Source organism: Coenobita brevimanus, chromosome 39, assembly GCF_032717465.1.
Source record: "Coenobita brevimanus isolate Jiangsu-jjx chromosome 39, ASM3271746v2, whole genome shotgun sequence".
Taxonomy (NCBI): domain Eukaryota; kingdom Metazoa; phylum Arthropoda; class Malacostraca; order Decapoda; family Coenobitidae; genus Coenobita; species Coenobita brevimanus.
In genome coordinates, this window is record NC_136992.1 from 16,201,524 (window position 1) to 16,209,175 (window position 7,652).

Here is a 7,652-nt window from a genome sequence, read left to right on the forward strand (position 1 = left end):
TCTGTTGTTCAGAGCAGGATTGTCAACTCTTTGTCCCCATGGCTTCATTTGCGTGTCCTTCTTACAAGTTGTATCAAGCTCTGCCGGCCCCTATATAATGAACTCAGTCACTGCATTATTGCCACTTAGATCTACTCCTCATTTTGCTCACATCTCTGTCCTCCCCTGTACAGTTGTTATTATTGTGAGTGCTCAGGAAGTCTCCAACCATCTAACTGCTGTGTAATTTGAGTATAACTGTTATTGCATTTGTTCTTGTACTGTATAGCATAAGGTGTTAATTTGTAGGCCTAGTGAGGTTTTTGTGATTAATGTAAAGTTTGGATGTCAGTCATTATTAATAATATTTTGTATCTGTAATAATATATCTTGCATTCACTGAGTATTATCTGGCATTCTCATTTTATCAGGGCTGACTTAGATAAATTTCATTCATTGCCAGACGCCATGTATCCCAAATGGGGTGGCCAAAGGCTTAGAGTTAATTGTTTTTACAGGGAGGGGCACTAATCCTCCACCAACCCCACTTGACTCGTAGGGATGCCATCAGCATCTGGTGTTCCCAGGCGGTCACCCATCCAAGTAATAACCAGACCCAACGTTGCTTAACTTCGCTGATCGGACGGGAAGCGGTGTACTCAACGTGGCATGGCCGTAGATAAATTTACTCATGCTAATTTCGAGTTAATAGAGGCTATTGCAGTTAACCATATATTTAACCTGTTTTTTGCCATTACATTATCCTTATGAGTCCTGAATGTTTTGTTGTTAGTTTGAGCATTAAACTTTAACTTGTAATTTTACCTAACTCTTTTATTTTGAACCTGGACCTTTACGGGACAGTAGTGATTATTAGTGTTCTCACTTAAAGTGTACATTATCTTTCTCTGTTCCGTTACATAAATTTGGCGACCTCTTATCAGGATATTCAGGATATTATCATAAGGATATTGCTTGATATTTTGTGACTGTGATTTATTTATGATGTCTACTATTACTACGCTTGATGAAGCCAAAGATTTTTTGTCAAATGTGCAAATGTGTGATGTAGAAAACAGAAAAAAGAATGAACTTAAGCTTGTTGCTCAACAATTGGGAATTGCAGTTCACTCTCATCATTCTAAAGATCAAATTGTTGGCATGATTAATAAAAGCTTATTTAATGTAACTCCTCCAAATGAGCAAACGCAGATTGAATTAGCTAAGTTACAGCTAGCCCTGCAGGAGGCTCGTGTTAAGGAGGCTGAATTTCAAGCACGTGCTAAGGAGGCTGAGTCTCAGGCTAAGGAGGCGGAGTCTCAGGCTCGTATTCAGGAGGCACAGATACAGGCACAAATTGAACTTGCCAGGATTCAGGCAGACCATGAGTGTCGCATGAAACAAGGTGGAACTGGATCATCTAGCTCTGATGATTTTGATGTGGCTAAAAATGTTAAACTTGTCCCTCCTTTTAATGAATCTGATTTAACAAAGTATTTTCAGTTGTTTGAGAGGGTAGCTACAGGTTTTAATTGGCCTAAAAAGTATTGGCCAGTACACCTTCAAACTGTTCTCACCGGTAAAGCTCAAGTAACTTATGCATCTTTGCCTCAGGATCAATCTGATAATTATGATGTAGTTAAGAGCTTGATTCTTAAGGCCTATGAGCTTGTTCCTGAAGCCTATAGAGTAAAATTTAGGACAACTTACAAGCAAGATAAGCAATCCCATGTTGAGTATGCAAAAATCAAAGAAGATCTGTTAGAGCAGTGGTTAAATTCTAAGAATGTGGATTCTGATTTTGGTAAATTTAAGCAGATGATTTTGCTGGAGGACTTCAAAAGGTGTATTAGTAAAGATGTAAGCCTATATCTTGATGAGAGAAGAATAGATAATTTGTCTGATGCTGCAGTTTTAGCTGATGAATATGTTCTCACTCACAAGAGATATTCTAGAGGAAAAGGGAAAGCTGAGAGTAAGTACGTTGCCTCTACTCAGAGTACAGGTAACAGGAAATAGAATAAAGATGATGTTTCTCAGGAAGTAAACACCAGCTTCACCTCTAGATTTCAGAAAAGTAAATGTACTTATTATAGTAAGCTTGGTCATACTACGGAGAAATGTTTCAGGAGACAGCGTAATGTGAACAAAAAGGAGTCTTTAAATATTCAGTCAATTGGTCTAGTGTCCACTCTTGAGAGTTCCCAGAATTCTTTAACTGAGTTAACTGAACCTGCTTTGAGGGGTAACTTAAATTCTCATGATGGAGCTCCTCTTTTGAGCAGTAACGTTGGTGACACTCTCAAGAGTTCATGTGCTAATTTCCTGTCTGATGGTTTTGTCAGTCCTCTGGACCGTAATGACAGGAAATCAGTTAAAATACATCGTGATACAGGTGCTTGCCAATCCCTTATGCTGACCAGTGTTCTAGGCTCTAATGTTAATTCCTCTGATGAAACTGTAATCTTACAAGGTGTAGGGAATAATTACTTCTCTGTTCCTCTGTGCAGAGTGAATTTAGAGTCTGGTTTTGTTAATGGTTCCGTTATGGTTGGGTTGGTTGAGACACTCCCAATGTCAGGTGTAACTTTCTTACTTGGAAATGATATTGGTGGAAGTCAAGTGTGTCCAAATCCTCAGATGTCTAGTGAGCCAGTGGCTGTGGCCCAGGATTCTGATGTCCCTGATGTGTTCCCTGCATGTGCTGTCACTAGGGCTAAGTCTAAAGTTACTGGTGACTTAGAGGATAATGATGATGATGATGTTATCCTAGCTGACACTTTTCTTGCAAATTTGGACCACTCACCAGATGAGGCAGTACCCCGTAGTGTTGATAATTTGTCTCGTCAAGAGTTGGTTGAGTTGCAGGTTGCTGACCCTGAGTTGAAAGGTCTAGCTAACTCTGCTTGCAGTGAGGAAGAGTCAGCTGGTGCTTCTACTTGTTTTTATATAAAGTCAGGAGTACTTATGAGGAAGTGGAGACCCCCAACAGCATCAGCCGACTGTGAATGGGAGGTTGTACATCAAGTTGTCATCCCTCGTGTTTGTAGGCAGGATATCATTAGAGTGGCTCATGATTCCAGTTTGGCAGGACACCTTGGAGTGAGGAAGACTGTGGCACGCATTTTGAAACACTTCTACTGGCCAGGTATCTTCAAGGATGTTTCCTGGTATTGTAAGTCTTGTCACACCTGTCAAGTTGTGGGGAAGTGTAATCAGACCGAAAAGGTTGCACCTCTAGTTCCCATTCCTCCTTTTGAGGCGCCTTTCACCCGTGTGTTGGTGGATATTGTGGGCCCTCTTCCTAAGACTTCTTAAGGTTTTTCTTATGTGTTGACCCTGATTGATATGGCTACTCTTTATCCTGAAGCCATTCCACTTAGAAATATCTCAGCAAAGAACGTGGTTAAGGAAATGCTAGGGTTTTTCACAAAGTTTGGTCTGCCCAAGGAGGTACAGTCCGACCGGGGAAGTAATTTCATGTCAAATGTTTTCAAGCAGTCTTTGAAAGAGTTGGGCATCACCCAGATCACGTCTTCAGCTTACCATTCCCAGACCCAAGGAGCGTTGGAGAGATATCATCAAACACTCAAATCGATGCTCAAGAAATACTGTTTGGAACATCAGAAAGACTGGGATAAAGGTCTTCCACATGTTGTATTTGCTGCAAGTGAATCTCCAAATGAATCACTGGGCTTCTCACCTTTTGAACTACTGTTTGGCCATGAAGTAAGAGGACCCCTTAAGTTACTCAAGGAATGCTGGCTGTCGGAGGAAGATGACGTCAACCTGCTGGAGTATGTGATGAAGTTCAAAGAACGGCTATCCACTGCTTTACAGCTGGCGAGAGAGAATTTAGGAGCTGCTAGGAGAAGATAAAGACTTGGTATGTTAAGAAGTCCAGGTTACGCCACTTTCAGCCAGGAGATCAGGTTTTGACTCTGCTACCAGTTCATGGGCAACCTCTTTAAACCAAGTTTAGTGGTCCTTATTTCGTGGAGAAGAAACTCAGTGATGTCAACTATGTCATCGCCACACCAGATCGTAGAAAGAACAAGCAACTTTGTCACATCAACATGCTAAAGATATATCACAGGCGGGACGAAAATAACCCAGTCTGCACTGTAGCTCTTCCACCCGAGTCTGCAAGTGAAGTTCTCCCATGCAGCATGAGCCTGAGTGATAGTTTGGGGAAGAATCCTGATATCATGAATGATCTCCAGACTAAGCTTTCTCATCTAGCTCACGAGGAAAGGCAGGAGTTTTCGGCATTACTGCAGGAGTACCCGCAAGTGTTCCGTGCCACTCCAGGAAGAACCACTGTGTTGATGCATGATGTTGATGTTGGAGACGCAAAGCCAATTAAATTGCCTCCTTACCGTGTGAACCCAGTGAAAGTTCCTCTCATCCAGAAGGAGCTTGGCTACCTGTTGGACCACAAGATGATTGAGCCCTGTCAGAGCGAGTGGAGTTCTCCTGTCACTCTAGTCCCTAAGCCAGGTGGGTCACAGCGGCTTTGCATTGACTACAGACGTGTTAATCAGATAACCAAAACAGACACTTACCCTCTCCCTCGTGTGGAAGATTGCATAGACAAGATCGGAAAGGCTAGGTACATAAGTAAGTTTGATTTGTTAAAGGGATACTGGCAAGTACCTATGACTGAACGTGCTAGGGAGATCTCATGTTTTGTAACACTAGGAAAGACTTTTGCATGTTCTGTAATGCCATATGGTATGAAGAATGCACCAGCCACATTTCAGAAGCTCATGAATGTTGTAACAGAGGGTTTGGCAGGGTGTGTTGTTTATATTGATGATTTATTAATCTTCAGTGACAACTGGAAAGATCAAACTATGCCATGTCAGTAAATTTCTTGAGCGTTTGGTTCATGCTAATCTTGTAGCTAATTTATCAAAGTGTGAGTTTGGTCAAGCTAAAGTTCAGTACCTTGGGTATGTAATTGGTGATGGACATGTTGCATCACCAGCAGCTAAGGATCAGGTTATAAGTGATCTTCCCAGACCTAAAAGTAGGAAAGAGCTACAAAGATTTTTGGGAATGGTAGGTTATTACAGGAGATTTGTTCTTAACTTTTCAATTCTTGTATCACCACTTACAGACCTACTGAAAATGGGAGTTAAATTTGTCTCGACCGATGACTGTGAATCCTCTTTCAACAGACTTAAAGCTATTCTATTAAGTCAGCCAGTGCTCACTACTCCAAATTTTGCTAAGCCTTTTAAGATAGCTGTTGATGCAAGTGCTACAGGAGCTGGGGCTGTTTTGCTGCAAGAGGATGATCAGGGTATTGAACACCCTGTATCTTATTACAGTAAGAAGTTCACTCCACCTCAAAAGAACTACTCAACTATTGAGAAAGAGCTTTTGGCCTTGAGTTTGGGTTTACAGCATTTTTCATTTTATTTGTGTTCTGGTTTTGACCCCATAGTCATTTATACCGATCATAACCCACTGAAATTCCTTAGTAAGTTTAAAGATGAAAATCAGAGATTGACAAGATGGAGTCTACTTCTTCAGGAGTATTCATTAGACATACAACATGTCAAGGGGAAAGAAAATGTTATTGCAGATTGCTTATCTAGACTTTAGACAGATTGTTTTAGAGTAATAAGAAATTTCCTTTGTAAATTTCTTTTTCTTTGTGGGGAGGTGTTACATAGCCTATGATTTCATCATCCTTTGTGTAATTCTAACGTACAGTATGCTGCCTGTTTGATCACGAGCGTGTTCTGCCTCACTCCCCCCCTCCTCCCTTATAGTAAAGTCGTTCTTTCTGTTGTTCAGAGCAGGATTGTCAACTCTTTGTCCCCATGGCTTCATTTGCGCGTCCTTCTTACAAGTTGTATCAAGCTCTGCCGGCCCCTATATAATGAGCTCAGTCTCTGCATTATTGCCCCTTAGATCTACTCATTTTGCTCACATTTCTGTCCTCCCCTGTACAGTTGTTATTATTGTGAGTGCTCAGGAAGTCTCCAACCATCTAGCAGCTGTGTAATTTGAGTATAACTGTTATTGCATTTGCTCTTGTACTGTATAGCATAAGGTGTTAATTTGTAGACCTAGTGAGGTTTTTGTGATTAATGTAAAGTTTGGATGTCAGTCATTATTAATAATATTTCGTATCTGTAATAATATATCTTGCATTCACTGAGTATTATCCGGCATTCTCATTTTATCAGGGCTGACTTAGATAAATTTACTCATGCTAATTTCGAGTTAATAGAGGCTATTGCAGTTAACCATATATTTAACCTGTTTTTTGCCATTACATTATCCTTATGAGTCCTGAATGTTTTGTTGTTAGTTTGAGCATTAAACTTTAACTTGTAATTTTACCTAGCTCTTTTATTTTGAACCTGGACCTTTACGGGACAGTAGTGATTATTAGTATTCTCACTTAAAGTGTACATTATCTTTCTCTGTTCCGTAACAATATATATATATATATATATATATATATATATATATATATATATATATATATATATATATATATATATATAAGCGTCATACACACATATAATATTCTTAAAATTTATTTTGATTTTTTCGAATATTACATTATTTATTAGAAAAAATACCTAATCTAAAAACTCTAACACTAATAATGTAACAGATAAATCACTCAACCATCATAGAGCCTTTAAGGTATAAATAGCCAACCCTTCTTGCTGTGGTGGTGAACAGACAAGTAGAATAAGCTCCCCAAAAAATGTTGGGATTACTACCACCAAGTCAGAAGGAAGGAGGGGGACAGGGGAAGAATAAGTTGGTGAGGAAGTGAATTTTAGTTGAAGGAATAGGCATCGGGGCTTAAGCCAACATGCGTGGGCAGTTATTTGGGCAGTTGCACTGGGCAGGGGACAACACAAACATCCAAGAATGGTGAAGTGACAAGGAAAGTAAGCTCCCAAACATTCCCCAGGAATACGACACGCAACCGTCGATTTTACATCCGGGTACCTATATTTAGTTCTAGGTACGAACAGGCTAGGGCAATGCAGACCGTGCCTAAAGGTCTCGTGGTCGACCCGGGAATCGAACCCGGGAACGCTCGCTTGCGAGGCGAGTGTACTACCGTTACACCATCGTCCACTCCTCTTGCTGTACAGAAGGTAAGTCTAATATAAACAAGCTCTGAGGACCTTCAGGTAACCTGAAAAGCCTAAGTTATTTTGTGTGTGTGTGTGTGTGTGTGTGTGTGTGTGTGTGTGTGTGTGTGTAACATCAAGATCTGAAGACTAAGGTGTCCAAGAACGCATGTGTAAATTTTACGTTTGTGTCAATTACTGGTTAACCGTTCGCTTATCTTTAACCATATTCCATTCAGATGATAAGAGGGACCTCAGCTATATATCTTGAAAGTTGTAGCTTTAAAGTTCTTGCAGTTTTCTCTAAAACGTGTTGCAAATAAACACAGAGCAGATTTGAATTCGGTACTTTCCACTAGGCTAAATGACAAAATATTAAGCCAAATTTATTCAACAAACATTTTTATCATAGGATTTCCAACCAAAAAGCTGTCTCTCAGTTTCTGAGGTATTTCAACTTCAAGTATGTAATTTTCAGAACAGAAACGAGTATAATATTATGATCTTCAAAAATGGGTTAAGGTCATTATGTTTGGCACAGGGACTTCGGTTACGCTA

At 40.1% G+C, this 7,652-nt stretch overlaps 1 pseudogene; it reads right to left on the reverse strand.

The window, feature by feature from the left end:
* Window positions 1–541: 541 nt before the first annotated feature.
* On the reverse strand, window positions 542–660 carry LOC145396920 (5S ribosomal RNA; annotated as a pseudogene).
* Between the last annotated feature and the right edge of the window lie 6,992 nt (window positions 661–7,652).